The sequence below is a fragment of the Microtus pennsylvanicus genome, chromosome 2, assembly GCF_037038515.1.
Source record: "Microtus pennsylvanicus isolate mMicPen1 chromosome 2, mMicPen1.hap1, whole genome shotgun sequence".
Taxonomy (NCBI): Eukaryota; Metazoa; Chordata; class Mammalia; order Rodentia; family Cricetidae; genus Microtus; species Microtus pennsylvanicus.
In genome coordinates, this window is record NC_134580.1 from 28,882,922 (window position 1) to 28,901,237 (window position 18,316).

The window sequence follows — 18,316 nt, forward strand, 5'->3', positions numbered from 1 at the left end:
GATGTTTCCCTGAGGTTATAGCTGGTTTATGTGTAGATAATTTAAAAACACATTGTTTAAACAACAATTGAAAAATATGCTGTCCTTGCCAGGTGTGGAGGCTGAGGCCAAAGGATTGTGAGTTCTAGGCCAGCCTGAGCTACATAGTAGTGTGAGACCCTCTCTCAAACCAATAAGACAAAACCCACCAAAATCTATAGTATTTTATTAAATGAAAGGCTATATGACATGTGCAACAGAATTTCTTTTCTCTCTCTCTCTCTCTCTCTTTCTTTTTTTCCCAGACAGGGTTTCTCTGTGTAGCCCTGGCTGTCCTGGAACTCACTCAGGAGACCAGGCTGGTTTGACAAACACATTTATCTTAGTGCTGATTTCCTCAAGAATGAAATTAGAGGAGCAGAGTAATAAGTTCCCTTCTTACTCTATGTCCTCCCCCAAAGTGATAACTGGAGGTGATATGTATTTTGTATCTGCATTTATGGGATTCCTTCTCAAATAGAGCAGACTCAAGGAAAAACAAACAGAGCAGGAAGGGACCTCCTTTAAAAATGCACATGTGTCTTGTGTGTCTGAATTTATTTGCAGTTTATACAATTCCACCCTGCAGGTCAGTGCACTCACAGTAAAGCTACAGAGTGCATTTTATTGGCAGGCTTTTTCTCTACCTCTGGGGCTAGCCTAGGGCTTGAACCCAAAGCCTCGGGTCTGGTAGGCTCTACCCTGAACTGCAGCTTCGTTTGTATTGGCTTTCATTTTAAAATTCAAGACAAAAGATGGGATTTTCTTCTCTCCCATGTCCCAGGGTGCAATCATTCGCTAAGAACTGAAGTTCTTTAAGAAACTACAGGGTTTAGCCCATGTGAACTTTCCATGTACGGCAGCGCGTGTGAGCTTTCTGTGGTACAGGTTGCAGCTTGTTCGTGTCTCTTAGTAAAAGTTTAAATTTCATGGTAATTAGCTAAATTGCATGATCATTGAAACTAAAAATAGAAAGTATTTCAGACCAGTGAAGCTCTGAATACAGCTGCTTCGGGTTTAGACTGTAAATTGGAATTGCCTTCATTGAACAAGTCAGGGATGAGAGTGCAGGCTGATTTAGAAAATAGTCTGCTGGGGTCTCTGAGCTTTGGGTTAACTGGGGTGTTGGCAGCCCATTGAAACTCCTTTATAACTGTCCCTTATCAATATGCAGCTCGTGTCTCAGGGCTCTGAAGGATGTGTGTCTAAATACAGTGACTGTGCAGTGCTGGACACGGAACTAGGTCTCACCTATGCTAGGCAAGTGCTCTCCCTCAGGCGTACACTTCCTATACTGCAGAGTACACCTCCTGTACCACAGGGTACACCTCCTGTACCACAGGGTACACCTCCTGACCACAGGGTACACCTCCTTTACCACAGGGTACACCTCCTGACCACAGGGTACACCTCCTTTACCACAGGGTACACCTCCAGTACCACAGGGTACACCTCCTGTTCCCTAGGCATCCACCTCCTGTATCACAGAGTACACCTCCTGTATCACAAGGTACACCTCCTGTACCACAGGCATATACCTCCTGTTCCACAGGGTACACCTCCTTTACCACAGGGTACACCTCCTTTACCACAGGGTACACCTCCAGTACCACAGGGTACACCTCCTGTTCCACAGGGTACACCTCCTGTTCCACAGGGTACACCTCCTGTTCCACAGGCGTACACCTCCTTTACCACAGGGTACACCTCCAGTACCACAGGGTACACCTCCAGTACCACAGGGTACACCTCCTGTTCCACAGGGTACACCTCCTGTTCCACAGGCGTACACTTCCAGCCTTTGAGTAATGTTTATACTTGATTTTCGTCAAGGCTGAGAAGCATTTTGAGTAATTTTAAAGGACTGACTTGTTCCTTTTTTTAGATAGTGGTCAGTGATACAGTGTTGGATTTTCTAGAAACTTCCCAGTTTGCAAGTTACATTGGCCTTATGTCTTTCTTTCTTTAGCTGGTGGATAGCTGCCATTTTGTTTTGTATTTCTTGCTCAGTGAAACAGAATGAGGAGGGCCAGTGAAATGGATTCTAAAACCCCCTTGTGCTCTCTTGTTTTAAGTTAAGGTTTATAATAGCATGCAAACTCTAGGATGTTCTTTAATTTGCTCTGTAGCTGCTGGTCTTGACTGCTGCTGTTTCTCTGCCTCTGCCTGGATTACAGGTGTATGCCATACCTGGCTCCCAGATGATGATGATGATTTCTTCTTCTCCTCATCCTCCTCTTCCTCCTTCTCCTTCTTCTCCTTTTCCTTTTTGAGATAGGCTGATTTCTGAACTCTGCAGCTGAGGTGGGCCTTGAACTCTGGTTCTCTTGTCTCTTGAGTGCTGGGGTTGTACAGATTAATGCTACCATTGCTGGCAAAGAAGGAGCCTGCTTTCAGTTCAGCCCTTAGTAAAGTTTATTGGGTTATTTTTGTGAATTGAAGATTCCTGCTGTTGTGTTTTTTTTTTTAGTTTTAATTTTTGTTTGCTTTTATTTATTTTCAAAGGACAGGGTTTTACTGTGTAGCCCTGACCATCCTGGACTCACTTTGTAGACCAGGCTGGCCTTGAACTGGGTGTTGGGATCAAAGCTACCACACCCAGCTAGTTTTATTTATTTTTACTATTTGTGCAATTTATCCATCCATCTATCTGTCTATCTATCTGTCTGTCTGACTGTCTACCTATCAGCAAGGTCTCACAATGGTCTGAAATTTGGAGAGATCCACCTGTCTCTGTCTCCTAAATGCAGGGATTAAAGGCGTGTACTACCCTGGGCATTGCTGCTGATTTCTTGAACAGTTTCCTCATTATTTTTTTTTCCACTTATCTTCATGCAACTAGTACATTTTCAAGTGCATTGAAAAATTCAGCTGCTTAGAATCTAATTATGAATATTCATGAAAAACCCAACGTAAAAGAATGAAGCTGTCATTTATAGCCGTTACTTCTCTTGTAGCTACATAAAAGTTTCTCCTATAATGAGGCCCCTGGAGGATCATTGGGAACCTAACAGGCTTGCTGTTGTTTTGCATTTGAGACAGAATCTTATATAACCCAGCCTGACCTGGAGACCGTCCTGTTGCCAGAAGGAAACGTGAGCCCCTGACCCTCCCAAGTCCTGGGGTTATGGTGTGTGCTACCACGACTAGTCCCTGACAGGCTCTTCTGGACCTTATTGTTCATTTTTAGCTTATTGAAAATTATTAAAGCCAGGTGTCTGTGCATACCTGCAACCTTAGAATTTGAAAGACCGAGGCAGGAGGATTATGAGGTTGAGGGCGGCTTAGGTTTATAAAGTGAGACCCCATCTCAATAAGGGAAGGAGAAAGTAGGAAGGGGTTAGGAAGTGAATAGGCTTGCTAGAGCCAGATCACCAACCAACTTACTGCAGCGAGAGCCCTCTGTCAGTTAGCTCATGGTCACCATTCTCCACAGACAGTGCTCTGTGGGCTGGCCTCAAACTCAGAGATCCGCCTGCCTCTGCCTCCTGAGTACTGGGATTAAAGGTGTGCGCCACCGCCACCCAGCTCTATTTCTGTTATTAATTCTCCTCTTGCTTTTTTTAAAAAAGGTGTGGAAATAAATTCTTTAAATTCTTAGACTTTTATCAAATTTCTTTTTATTTTTTCACCTTTTAAAAGCTTGAGCTTTATTTTGGAGATGATGATTTGTATTCTGTTAATTTCAAACTTTTCAAGTAAGTGGAGGAATGTAGTAGAGTTGGTGTGTTCACGGAGTCGAGCAGACAGCAGGAGCATCGCATGTAAGGACACCCAGTCTATGAGCCATCCCTCCTGACCTCTCCCCAAGCTTCTGGCAGCACTCAGTTCCTTTTTGTTCCCTATGGCTTTGCTGTGTGGCTTCTTTGTGTATATGGGGCCACACAGTGACATGCATGCCTCTGTTTAGGGGACCAAACAGTGATATGTATGCTTCTGGTCGGGGTCCTTTCGTCTTCTCCTTTCTCTTAAGCTGTCCCAGGAACTTAATCAGAACTAAGCAATCATGTAAGAACTCTCTTATTGTTGAGTAGCACAGTACTGAAGATGGAGACTTCCCAGGTGACTGGTACGGTGCATTTTAAGCACCAAATTAGAGTGATGGTTGGTGCAAGTTTTTCTGAATTACATGGCCCATCGCTCTAGTGGTCTCCTAGGATTTATGATGAGTGGTGATAGCTGTGTACTCTGCTCCTGTGGAGGAATTGTGCACTAGCGGAAGACTAAACACAGGCGAGAGCAGCGTTTCTGTTCACCCAGTACTGCAGGGCTTCAGGGGCTGATGGTGTCTGAGGTCAGTTCTGCTTCAAATTAGAGTCTGATTTAAAAACTTCTTCTTATACATAGCATAACACACACAACATGTGTTCATTGTAGAAAAGGTAAGATTCGTAACTAAGTCAAAGCAAGATGACAAGCTGTCCACGTACCAAGATAGCTGTCCTTAGTGTCCCCCCTCGTTTTCCCTGGCGACTGTCAGTGAGCTAGCTCCTCAGTAGCTGTAGCTGTGACTAGAGCCCCAGGTCACTGTATTGCTGTATGTTTTTGAATCCTTTTTTATTTTTATTTTATTTTTAAGTGAAACATGGTTTCACTGGCTGGCTCAAACTCACGATTCTCCTGTCTCAGCCTTCTGTCCTCCAAAGCCATCTGGTTTCTTTCCTCAGTTCTCCTGTAGCCCTTCCCACAGCCCCTGTGCTGTCGTCAGCGTTGGGCAGCAGGGCACTTGTCTCCCTCCTGTGGAGACGGCACCTGACACGAGTTCCACGTCATTGTAGTTCGCTCACTGGGAGCCAAGTTCTGCCTTCTTTACTCTCGACAGCACCCAGTGCTCTCTGACTTGCTGAGCCTTCTTTCTACCCCAGCATCCTTAAGTTTGTTATGGGCTCACTTGTCTCATTCCTCTATTTATCTCTGTCTATCATATATCTATTATTCATCCATCCATCTGTCTCATACAAAAGTAGGGCCTTTCAGCCAGGCATAGTGGAGCATTCCTTTAATCCCAGCACTGGAGGCAGACAGACAAAGGCAGGCAGATCTCTGTGAGTTTGAGGCTAGCCTGGTCTACATAGAGACTTCCAGGACAGCTAGGGCTACAAAGAGAGATCTGTCTCAAAATAAAATAAAATAGGGCCTTCCTGTTTGGCTCAGGTTGCCCTTGAACGCACACTCCTCTTAACTTTAACCCTTAAAGTGCTGGGTCCAGCTTTAGGGCACCACACAGCTTCCTGGCTTCACTCAGTCTCAGCCACTGTCTTTGATGATGCCTCTCCCTTATCTCTTCCTGGAATTTCTTTCAGTCTAGTAGGTCCTGACTCCATTCTGAGTTAATTTTTATGCGGTGCACATTCTTCATATGGATATATCTAATTTTCCCAGCACTGTTGGTCAAAGACCATCTATTAAATGATTGTGAGATTTTTCACGAGCATTTAAAAAACTCATTTAAATGTGTAATTACTTGATTAAGCCTTTCTGCCCCTATACTGAAGTACTATGAGAAGGAATTGTGTTTGCTTTGCACACTCCTGTCTGCAGTCCCTCAAGCAAGGCCTGGCCCTTTGCAGCCTCACGTCCTTGTCATTTACTGCGGAAGTTCACGGCAATTCTGAATGTCACAGAGGCATTCTGTGCCTTGTCTGTCTGAGAACTGTTGCAGGGTGAGGTTGGTAGGCTGAACTAAAGAGTGTACTAGGTGGTTTGTTATTCCCATAACCAATATACAATGTCTCCATCAAAGAGGACTTGTGGCTCATTGCTGTATTATTTTTTTCAACTCATTGTTTTAATTAAAGTTTTATTTATTTTTCGTTTTTCGAGATAGTGTTTCTCAGTGTAGCTTTGGAGCCTGTCCTAGAACTCTCTCTGTACGCCAGGCTGGCCTTGAACTCACAGAGATCCACTTGTCTCTGCCTCCTGAGTGCTGGGATTAAAGGTGGCTTGATTTTATTTTATAAAATAAAATTTTGTGAACATATACTTAAACAGTTCAGTTCTGTAGGATAAACACAAACAGTTCTCCTCCTCAGCTCTTCGCTGGCCTCCTGCTCCGGAGGTTAGGGTTCCACTTTTCCGTCTGCTCCTTTGGGCTTTACCTTCACACCTTTAGATGGATGTGTGTGTTCGGGGTTTTCAGTTCTTTTACATTGTCCGTTCGCCTTCCTCTCCATAGAGTTGTAATTTTTGCTAAATGCTGGATTGATAGTCACTGTTTATATTATGATTGTAAATGCTGTTTACAACTAAGTTTTGTGGTGTACCATCATTTTTTTCTCTTCCCTTAAATGTGTTTTCTGGGAATTGTTAGATTTTTTTTTTTTTTTTTTTTTTTTTTGTTTTTCGTTTTTCGAGACAGGGTTTCTCTGTGGCTTTGGAGCCTGTCCTGGAACTAGCTCTGTAGACCAGGCTGGCCTCGAACTCCCAGAGATCCGCGCCTGCCTCTGCCTCCTGAGTGCTGGGATTAAAGGTGTGCACCACCACTGCCCGGCTTTCTAGATTTTATTTTCTTTATTGCTCGTTGATGTGGATCCAGACTTTTGCAGTTGTATGTTTCTTCCTGTGTGACCATCATACCATGGCTTTGTTCAATTTTAACTTACTTTTTCTCGATTTTTTTGAGACAGGGTTTCTATGTAGCTCTGGCTGTCCTGAAACTCACTTTGTAGACCAGGCTGACCTCAAACTCATAGGGATCTAACTGCCTCCCCAGTGCTGGGATTAAAGGCGTGTGGCACCGCCTCTACCGCCGGGCCTATCCTAGAGTCTTATATGGCTGATCACTGGGTGAATGGCACAACAGAATAAATCACATTTCTCTGGTTTTCTAGAGATTTCCTCTGTGAGTTTCCTTGATTACTTCAGCTTGGTGCATCTCTGAAAGAGATCTGTGTGAGTGTTGTGTTTCTAGTATACAGTCCCCTATTCCAGAAACTTTCTGTTTGTCCTCTGGAGACCAGTTCTTCTCTCTTCTGCCAGAGTAGAGAGGGCAGAACCATTATTTTGACTGCATGGAGGAGAGGGGAGGATCTGAAGTCTGGCTTTTCTTAGACTGAGAGTCTACCCATTGCAGTCACATTTGCTGAGGGATCTGGCCTCCCATTCCCGTGGGTTTTTGTAGTGTGGATCACTCTTGGCCACTTTAGAATTGGCTTCCTTGGGTCGTCTGGGAGACGTTTATCTCGTAATTCCCTGCTTCGCACATTTTAGAATTGCACAGCTGCGTGGTCTGAGAAGGAGCAGGCTGGGTACTTACTCTGCCTAGAAACTCCCAGCCACCTTATCTCCACTCTTCCTCTCGGGCTGGTCTTCTGGTCACCTGTTATCCAATGTCGCCCCTGGCTTCTGACTTTTACCCTCATTTGTTCCAGCCCCAGTCCTGTTCAGTACCTGCATTTTTTCCAGCTCACTGGGCCTTTCAGTGGTTTGTCACTCTTTATCCCCACTTGTCTGGAGCCTCCTGTTCTTGTCTTGGAGTCTAGACCCATCAGATAGTCTTCTCGTTGGTGTATTGTTGGTTTGCCTGGTTGTCTATGCTTCTTTGCTTCCCCAAATACGAAGCGCACTGCACTCACCGGAGGGCAGGTTCTAGCTGTGTTTGGTCAGCTGCTCAGGAGTCCTCGGAAGGAAGTGTGGGGCTGACAGAGCGCTGTGACTGCTGTGACAGCTGTGCTGTGCTGCACCGCCTCACCCCCTGCCTTTACGAACTACTCTTCAGGTGACACGCCATTTTCTTCACAGGGTTTTACCACTATGAGAACGAGTATTTATTTGCTTTTTAAAAGTAAAATAAACGTTGTGAGTAGAATAGCCCTTTTATTTAGAATTAGGCTGAGGTGGGAAGGGTCTAAATGATACATGTTGTTAAGCTTTCTTAATGGCTGAGATTTGGTTCTTCGTCTGTCTCGTGGGGCCAGTAATCTCTTCCTACTTTATAGGACCGCAGAAGCAAAGGCAAGAGATTAAGGGAAAGCATTTGGGAAGCTAAGGAATTACCTGTCATCTGTGTGCCATTTGCTTCTGCAGATGTCCCGGCTGAGGTGTGGGGCTATGGTCCTGACTGATAGCAGAGTCAGCAAGATGAAAATCCCCCACCCCTTGCATATCGGATGAATTTTTTTTCTTTTTTTCGAGACAGGGTTTCTCTGTGGTTTTGGAGCCTGTCCTGGAACTCTAGCTCTTGTAGACCAGGCTGGTCTTGAACTCACAGAGATCCACCTGCCTCTGCCTCCCGAGTGCTGGGATTAAAGGCGTGCACCACCACCGCCTGGCATATCGGATGATTTTTATTCTTGGGTAGTCACCATCCCTGCTCTGCCCCCTAGACCTGGCGTACCTGAAGCATTGACCTTGATGTTTGCATAACTGGGGCTTCCTAGATCCAGGGCATCTGCCAGGAGGGTGTGATTCATGGTTGATACCTGCTAAACTGTGGCTAGCTAGCAGGTTGCCTGAGGGAGGTAGTTCCTATAGTTCTGAGGGAATTCATGGTGGGCAAAAGTAGAGTGGAGAAAAGACTCTTAGATCCTCTCCCTTCCTTCACTTAGCCAAGAAAACATCTTTCCTCTAGGTTAGCAGGAAATTGCAGATTGATATTTTCATATTATCTTTCGTCCTTCTCCCTCCCTCTCTTCCCCACTGCTGTGATCTTGTGAGCCTCCGCCTTAGGCTCCTAAATGCTGGAATACTATGCCAGTCCAGATTTATTTATGCGTATTTATTTATTGACAAGGTCTCACTGTGTAGCCCTGGCTACTTGCTACATAGACCAGGCTGGTCTTTAACTCACAGTGATCTTCCTCCCTGTGCCTTACGCCTGCTACAGCTAGTATATTGTGTATATATGTAGTACACCGCCAGATTCAGTATTACGACTACTACTATATTTTCTTCTTTCTTAGATTATTATTTTTATTTTATTTTATGTGTATGGATGTTTTGCCTATGTATATCTGCACATCACATGTATGTAAGTAGCCATGGAGCCCAGAAGAGGACATCAGATACCTTTGAACTGGAATTTCGGGCAACTGCCATGTGGGATGCTGGGAATCAAACTCAGGTCCTCCAGAAGAGAAGCCACTAAAGCTATCTCTTCAGCTCCAGATTTACTTTTTAGAAAGGCAGAAAAGAAGAGTGTGTCTAGAATGGGGTGCAGCAGGCTTAGGAGAGGGCATGAGTAAGTTTGGTCAAGGTCTTCAGGCCTGTGTATAATTCTTCCCACTCCTAGCATTGTATGACAGGGTTGATATAGTTTACTGGACAGTAAATGGGGCGATCAGATGTCCTCCCTCACCTTTGCTCAAGGGACACATTTCATATTATTCTCCCATGAGTAAATAATCACATTCTTAAAAACTGTAATTTGGAAGTTAATCTTCATAGAAATGAATGTGATACTATTAAATTTAAAAGATTAAAGGTAATAATTTAGACTAATGATTTAGTCTTTTTTTTAGAAATCTTTTTTTTAGGATCTAGAGAAATGATGTAATGGCCAAGAGCATGTATTATTCTCGTAGAGAACCTGAGTCCCATTCCCAGCACCACATCGGTGGCTCACAACCACCTAATTCCCAGCACCATAGCGGGCGACTAGCAGTCTCCAATTCTAGGAGGTCCAGCACCGTCTTTGAGCCTCTGTGGGTACCCGAGATGTACATGGTACATAGATATGCATGCCGGCAACACACTCATATATATATACGCATATATATGTATATATATTATTTTGCACTTCTGCATAACCTCTGCAGCTTTTAGTGCAGAGGATTGACTCTAGGTTCTGACAATGCCCCTGAGGTGCATGTTTGACTATGTAGAGCCCCTCAGTGAGGTCCACGTTAGCATGTGGGGTTCTGATGGCAGTCCTCCTCCCGCCTTTGCTGGACTTACTGTGAGCATGCGTAGTCTGATGATAGTCCAGGTCTTGGCACTTTGTTGTTCTTCTTTGGAACAGTTCTGCATGTGTGAGCTTGAGGACCATGTGGAGATTGGCCTGGGTTGGTGTTCTTGTTCACATCTTGAGGTTCAGAGTCCCACGACTAACTCAGACCTAAGCCATGAGTGGAGAAATGACAGGAAGAGTGATTACCTTGTGTTTGTGGCTTGCGTGAGTTTTTCTCAGGCTTCTGGCCAGGATGAGGTCATTTCAGCAGTTTTAGTTTGTGTCCACTATGCTATTTTGTGAATTGGGGCACAAGGACGAGGCCATTCTTGGGTGAAAGCCAGGAACTGAAGGAGTTTTGTTTTGTAACGCAGCAGCCGCAGGAAGTGCACAGCACTGTGAGCCCCAGTTCACACTCCTGCTTGCCTTGCTATTTTTCTTATTTCTCTAAGAAAACCTGATGGTTGTGTTTAATTCAGAACTTTTGTGGCAGTCAGAGGCAAGAGAGATGATTATGGGCCTCTTTTTGTCTTGCTTAATACCAGAAATAGATTTTTCTATTTGTTTTGTTTTTTGCCTATAGAACTTTGATAAAATATTAATTCTAGGGCCAACAGGATGGCTCAATGGGTAAAAGTCCTTGTTAGAAAAACCCAATGGCCTGAGTTCAATCTCTGGAACCCACTGTGGAAGGAGAGAGCTGAGTCCTCAGAGTTGTTTTGTCTACCACATACATGCCATAGTATGTATTCTTACATACATGCATATATGCACACATACACACACACAACTATATTGTGTACATAATAATAAAAAAAAGATTCCTTCTAAATATCAGGGAATTAAGCCTTGGAGAATGACCTCCACACACACTTGCTTTTTGTGTCCATTTCTCCTGTAAGAGAATTCCCATCCCTCCTGTGATCAGGGCACCGCAGTGTGCAACAGTGGGCACATGGTCAGTGTGGTGGTGGACCCAGTAGCAGTTGGGTAGTATCACTTTGCCCTCAGTTGCATAATACTGTCTCTTAAGTGTAATTTGTTAATTTTAGGGTCAATAAAGTATCATAACAGAGAAACTAGTTAATGGCTAGGTAATTAGTAGGGTTAGAAACTAGTTAATGGCTAGAGTAGTTAGTAGGGTTATAAAATTGTTAATTAATATGGGATGCCCTTCTGTATGCTGTAAATATGTCTTGGTTAATAAAGAAGCTGATTTGGCCAATAGCCAGACAGAATAGAGCCAGGCAGAAAAGCTAGGCAGAGATAAAGGGAGAAAGAAGGTGGAGTTGTGGGACACCAGTAGCCACTGGAGAAGCAAGATGTGAGGTAACAAGCCACGAGCCTTGTGTAAAATATAGAATAATAGAAATGGGATAGTTTAAGTTGTAAGAGCTAGTTAATAATAAGCCTGAGCTAATAGGCCAAACAGTTGTAATTAATATTAAGCCTCAGAGTAGTTATTTGGGAACTGGCAGTGGGAGAGACACCTCCAGTTACAGTTAATGGCTGGAAAAAGTTAGTAGGGTTAGAAACTTGTTAATGCATGAGGTAGTTAGTAAGGTTAGAAACTAGCTAATGGTTAGGGTAGTTAGTTAGTAGGTTAAAAGCTAGTTAATGACCGAGGAAGTTAGTAGGGTTAGAAACTAGTTAATGGCTGAGGTATTTAGTAGTGTTAGAAACTGGTTAATGGCTAGAGTAGTTAGTAGGATTTGAGGGTTAGGCTAGGCATGAACCTTTCTAAAGATTCTAAGGTGCTTCGCTGCAATGTGATAAGTAACTTTCTCCATGGAAAGCCAAGGCTTAGTCCTCCCCTATCAGCCTACCTGACTTTTGCGATGAAAGGGAATGTTGGTGTGAATACCCTAAAGGTGGCATCCCTTCCAGTTATTTCAGGGATGTTGGCTGGGGTGAGGCGTTTCAGCACCTTCCTATGTGGCAGTTGGAGATTGTCCAGACCTACTGTTGGCCATTTACCAAGTTGAGTGGAGCTTTTTGTTCGTTTGTTTTTTTAAATAAAACATGCTCTATTTTAGATAAACTATTATTTTTAGGAACTATGTAAGTTCCTAAAACTGCACTTGAACTTCTTTTTCATTTCAGATCACTTCCTGACTATGCCTTCTTTGTGGGCAGGGGCTAGGTCACGGATGTTTTGCTACAACTCATTGTCTATTTAAGCTATCAACAAAAGTTTGGTTGAGAAAGTAAAACCAACACTTCTAATAAATAATCTTTTATCAAAAAAATGCTACTCTTAAACCTAGTGGTGATGGTGCATGCCTTTAATCCCAGCACTCAAGAGGCAGAAGCAGGAGATTCTCTGTCTCTTGTCTCTCTCTGACTCTCTCTGTCTCTCTCTCTCTCTGATTTTCTGAGATGGGCTTTCTCTATGTAGCCTTGGCTGTCCTGGAACTCTCTCTGTAGACCAGGCTGGCCTCAAACTCACAGAGAATCTCCTGCTTCTGCCTCTTGAGTGCTGGGATTAAAGGCATGCACCATCACCACTAGGTTTAAGAGTAGCATTTTTTTGATAAAAGATTATTTATTAGAAGTGTTGGTTTTACTTTCTCAACCAAACTTTTGTTGATAGCTTAAATAGACAATGAGTTGTAGCAAAACATCCGTGACCTAGCCCCTGCCCACAAAGAAGGCATAGTCAGGAAGTGATCTGAAATGAAAAAGAAGTTCAAGTGCAGTTGTGTGTGCTGAGGTAAGTGATAATAGGGCTGTCAAATTCAGTGACTGTGTGGGGAGGGAACAGGGAAGGGCGGGCTGCTGGCTCAGGCCCTACAGAGGGTTTGTTGTTGTTGGCAGCTTCTTGAACAATTGGTTGGTGGTAGGCAGGAGTCAAAACTGTGACCTTCAAAACCTAGGCCATTTCATTGTTTGTGTGGCTTTAACAGATATCCAGGATTTGGAATTGATTTAAAACTACATCTTTGTTTGTGTTTCAGCTTTTAGTTTTAGTGTTCCTGTAGGAAAACCCTTTATGGGTGCAGCTGTGAGCAGCCGTGAGGGTGCTGGTCCAGACGGTCCTGACAGTGCAGCTCTGGTGACACCGTCTCTGGGTCACTCCTTTGTCTTCAACACTGAGCAGCTTTTATTTGTTCTGCAAGTGGAAACCAAGACCCCGTTCCTGATTCGGATGTTTTGTCATCTTCATGTAGCTTCTCTTTCTCTAAGCTGAGGTGTCCATTTCATGCTGATGTAAAGAAATTGTTGGACCCAGCACTCAGGAGGCAGAGGCACGTAATCTCAGAGTTCGAGGCCAGCCTGGTCTACAGAGTGAGTTCCAGGACAGCCAGGGCTATGCTGAGAAAACGTCTTAAAAAACAAAAAACAAAACAACAACAAAAAAGAAAACGAACAAAAACCCAAGCAAAGACAAAAATGGCCATAGCCTTTTCTTAAACTTCACTGGATTTATACTCCTCCTTTAAAGGACAGTGTTTGAGTCAGTGACAGGGCTCACCAGGTGACAGCGCTTATCCTGAGGCTTATCCTTGGAGCCCACAATGGAAAAGAGAGGTCTTTTGACCTCTACATATGATCTTGCTTGCTCTTTCTCTCTCATTCTCACATTCTCTTTCTCATACACTAATAAACAAAAATTTGAAAATTGTGTTTGTACAAAGCTGATTTTGTTTTTTTGCGTTTACATTGTGAAGTTAAAATCTGTTTCCTAGAAAAATCCTTTGCAAGAGGAACTGAAAGCATTGCCTAGGGTGGGGGTAGAAGTTGCTAATCTGTGACTCTGAACTCAGGCTGTGTGGGAACAGTTTTGTAACATTTGACTCAAGCAAACATTTCCTGAGGGCTGCAGGCAAGGGACGCCTAGTTGATGTGATGGGTCAGGTTGAGCAGGAGAAGGCTGTGTCTAGAAGACACTGACGGGGCACTGTGCTGACTCTTGTGAATCACCTCCCTTCCATCCCATCTTGGCCACTTTCCAGATAATGAGAGAGTTCTAATATGTCATTCTTGTAAGATGAAGAGCCTATTAAATTCGTTTACTTAAAATATTGCTTTCAGATTCTCCATTATGGTAATGAAATTGAGAGTAACAGCAAACATGTTGCTGTCTTGATGCTTGTTTCCATAACTGAACATTCCCAGAGTGCTCGCTTTTCATGGTGCACAGTGATCTGGCCCCTCTCCTGCTGTGAGTCTTCCCGAGCAGCTCAGTGGTCCCGCCCTTGTGCTGTGAATCTTCACGAAGAGTATTAAATAAGATCCAAGCAGCTCCAGGAGGCGGCTGAGAGCTTGAGAATGTGCCCAGCACAGCATCTTGGCCAGGAGGCATGTTAAACAAAGGATGCTCTTTGGCATTCAGAAACTGATAGGCATGTGCCATTCTGCATATGAGTGCTCATAAAAAATGCTGCTTAGAGTCTTGTGTGCTGTCATTCAGGCTGAATTAAATAGTTAATATCCTTGTAGGTAGTGCAAACTGTTGGCACATTACCCCAATGAAGCAGATCTCAGCTGCTCACCCAGACACTGCCACCCTCTGTCCCCTTAAGCAGGTAATTGCTGGAATGCTCATTCAGAGCTCTGTGCTGAATGGTTTAGGGAGTGAAGCGATCACTAAAAATCAGTCCTGTCGATTGCTTTAGCCTATCACCCACAACTCAGTGTTGGGACACTCCATGTGCACTTCATGTTAGGGGATGTAGCAGAGATGTGCTGGAGGCCTAGACCAGGGGTTCTCGACCTGTGGGTCATGACCCTTTTGGGGTCAAACAACTTTTTCACAGGGGTCCCCTAAGACCATCAGAAAACACATATATTTACATTATGACTCATAATGGTAGCAAAATTACAGTTATGAAGTAGCAATGAAAATAATTTTATGGTTGGGTCACCACAGCATGAGGAACTGTATTAAAGGGTCACAGCATTAGGAAGGGTGAGAACCACTGCTCTAGACTGTGCTGCTAGAGACTGGGAGTAGCACCAGTTGCTCAAGGAGCTGTTCAGGGAAGTCTTATTTTCTCAGTGGAAACTCACACTTGTCACAGAGGAGACAGACAGAGTTAGACGGGAGATGTTTTCGAAATTTTCTTTCTCCAGAATGTGAACTTTCCCTTCCTCAGGTTAAGGATGGCAAAGTCTAATTATGGAGACAGCATGAAGGTATCTTACATGAAGGCAGAGGATTCATTCTTCCAATAAAATGGCTTCTCAAGTACTTTCAAAGCAACTAAAGATAAATATTTACGGATTATATTTCAGTAACTGGAGGGCATTTTGAAGATGTATTTTTCTTCTGACTAAATGTGTTTTCTTTTGACTATGTTTTTCTTGTGTTTAATGATCATAAGAATTCTTGGAACTCTTTCCCCAAATCTTACAATCTGAAAGTGGATGCAGCATGCAAAATTAATTTCAGTATGGAATCTTGACACTCCTTGCCAGTTTCATTTTATAAACAAATACGAAGGGCGACATTCTCTCTCAACATACCTTAGGAATGTTCATCTGTCAGGGTCGAGTCATGTCAACGTCGAGTGATACTTGTCCAAGACATTTCTCGTGGGGTTGATGAGCCCTTGGGTGTTATTGACCAAGTTCCTAAGTACGGAATGGACCTGTGCCAGGTCCTTCCCTGCTCCTCCAGCTCCTTCAGTCCTCTCAGCCTGGACTTGCTGGGGCCTGTGGTGGTGACTGTGCTCACAGGTCATAATGCCTGGCTCCTTTGCATGTTTTTTCTCCTACTCCTCTTCAATATTGTTATTACAATACTACTTCTAGTAATAATGGTCATGGTAAAGGAAGCCATTCAGTGTTACAGTTTGGCTTCCTAACTGAACAATTTGATTGGTGGAGATGTAAGCTGTTTAAATCCCCAACCTATCTCCAGCACATGGCTCACACACATGAGGTAGGAACAGCTCTTTTTTTATCCCCCCATGTTGCCAGCCAGATCAGCCACTTCCCTGTCTAGGGCAAGGCCACTGACTCTTCAAAGAAATGCTGGAGATGTTACCACTTGGCAAGCCTGGATTCACAGCAGAGGGAGACTTTAGAAACCAATGAGGAATGGACGTTCTCTCTTTGAAGTGCTTCCCTTTGCCGTGCATGGTTTTTATGAGGGTGGGCTGGTCCTGAGGTAGGAAACGGCAGTGTGAGTAGGCCAAGGAGCCAACCGTGTTTGTGGGAAGAACCTTATTTGGGCTTTTGGAAATTCATAGCAAGCATCTGTTTACGGGAATGATGGAAATTGTTAGTCCTTCAGTAGTTTTCTCTGACCTATTTCTTTCTCTCTCTCTCTCTTTTCTGTTTTTGGGTCTCTTTGAGACAGGGTTTCTTTGTGTAGCCCTGGCTGTCCTGCAACTCACCCTGTAGACTAGGCTGCCATCGAATTCAGAGTGCTGGGATTAAAGTCATGCTACCACCACTGCCTGGCTTCTCTGCCCTCTCAAACACGTGACTTAGTGTTTCTTTCTGAATAATGAGGCAAGGTTTATAATTGTTTTCTTCTGTTCGCTAAATTTTAAAATTACTCCCCCCCCCCCGTCCTCCTTCCCTCCATTTCTGTTCTCTCTCTCTCTCTCTCTCTCTCTCTCTCTCTCTCTCTCTCTCTCTCTCTCCCTCCCCCCTCCCTTCCCCCCCCTTAAGTTTTTTTTTTTTGGTTTTTTGAGACAGGGTTTCTCAGTAGTTTTTTGGTTCCTGTCCTGGAACTAGCTCTTGTAGACCAGGCTGGTCTCGAACTCACAGAGATCCGCCTGCCTCTGCCTCCCGAGTGCTGGGATTAAAGGCGGGCGCCACCACCGCCCGGCTCCCCCTTAAGTTTTTTGAGACAGAGTTTTTCTGTGTAACTTTAGTGCCTGTCCTGGAACTAGTTCTTGTAGACCAGGTTGTCCTCGAACTCAGAGATACGCCCGCCTCTGCCTCCCGAGTGCTGGGATTAAAGGTGTGCGCCACCACTACTGCCCAGCCCCCCATCTTCTCTTCTTAAAACAGGATCTCATTATGTAGCCCAGGCTGCCTTCAAAATTACAACCTCCCAAGTGCAGGATTGCAGACATTCGCCACTGTTCATGGCTGGGAAGACGGGATCTTGCTATATAGTTCAGGCTGGCTTTGAACTTGATTCTCCTGCTTCATCCTCTTTTCTCAAGTGTGAAATTACAAGTGTGTACAACCTGCCTGATTCTTCCTCTTTTTGGTTTTTCAAGGCAAGGCTTCTCTATGTAGCCCTGGCTGTCCCGTAACTTGCTTTTAGACCTGAGAACCTTTACCTATGGAGCGCTGGGATTAAAGGTGTGTGCCACCACCGTATGGCTTTTCCTCTTTTTAAGGCTTTCTTCACAAACTCTCTTGATCCATCTTTCCTTCATTCAATCCATCTGTCCTTCCTTCTATCTGTCTATTCTCCCTCCCTCCCTCCCTCCCTCCCTTCCTCCCTCCTTCCCTCTCTCTCTTCTTCCCTTCCTTCTTCCCTTCAATCCTTCCTCCTTCCCTCCCTCCATTCCACAGGATCTCACAAAACTGAGACTCAGCTAGCCTTGAACTCCCTACGTAGCCAAGGCTGGCCTTGAATTCCTGATTTTTTTATTACTGACTTCTGAATGTTAGGATTATAGGCTTGTGCTACCACATACAGCTTTAATGTCTGCTTTATTTTAAGAAAAATAGCTATTTGGAAAGCACTGAATTTATTGACTTATACATATTCTCCAAATTTAGAACGTTTCTTTAAACAGTATCAAAATCATGGGGACTGGAGATAGTTGTCAGCAAAGTGCTTTCTGCGCAATGAATGAGTTCTGACTTTAGATTTAGATTGTGTGAGATGCCAGCATGGCACACTTGGGGCCCAGATAGGCGGATCCTGAAGCTTCCTGACTGTTGCTTTTTGACTGGTATCAAAAGCCAAGTGGATGGCTTCAGCTCAGTCTCTGGCCCCCACACTGTTATGTAACACCTATGTACCCCAACCCCCTCCCCAACTATCAGGAGTTTGTTATGCTTAGCTTTTCAAAAATTGTGGGTTTTGCTTGAATCACTTTGAGTTCATGGACTACAAGGGTCACTTGGTTTATTTTGGAGAAAATAGCTTTCAGATAGGCATTTCTTCCCAGTGTTTTGAGAGTGGAGTCAGAGAAGAAAAGCAGCTGACTCAGCTCCTCACTGGACTGTACATGTGTTTGCCTTGAGCTATAACAAGTATGACAGTTGTTTCAAGTAGTCTTTCATATAGTCAACAAGGCAAGTAATGCCTTCCTGTCTTGATTAAAGTGCCTTTTACTTTGAAGACCCTCACTTAGTGCTGGAGGCTGGGGTGGCAGAGAGGTGGGCGTATCATTTTAGGGGACTGTGGAGGACTTGTTTTTCTCCTGTTTCTTCCTCTGCCCTCTGCCTTCCACTCTTTGCCTTTGCTGCTGCCCTGTAGGCTGCTGGTCG

General features: G+C 44.1%; 1 protein-coding gene across 2 annotated transcripts in view; it reads left to right on the forward strand.

Annotated features, from left to right (window-relative positions):
* Nucleotides 1–18,316, forward strand: part of Dip2b (disco interacting protein 2 homolog B) — a 191,524-nt gene that overhangs the window by 26,634 nt on the left and 146,574 nt on the right. The gene's annotated exons all lie outside the window — the stretch shown is intronic.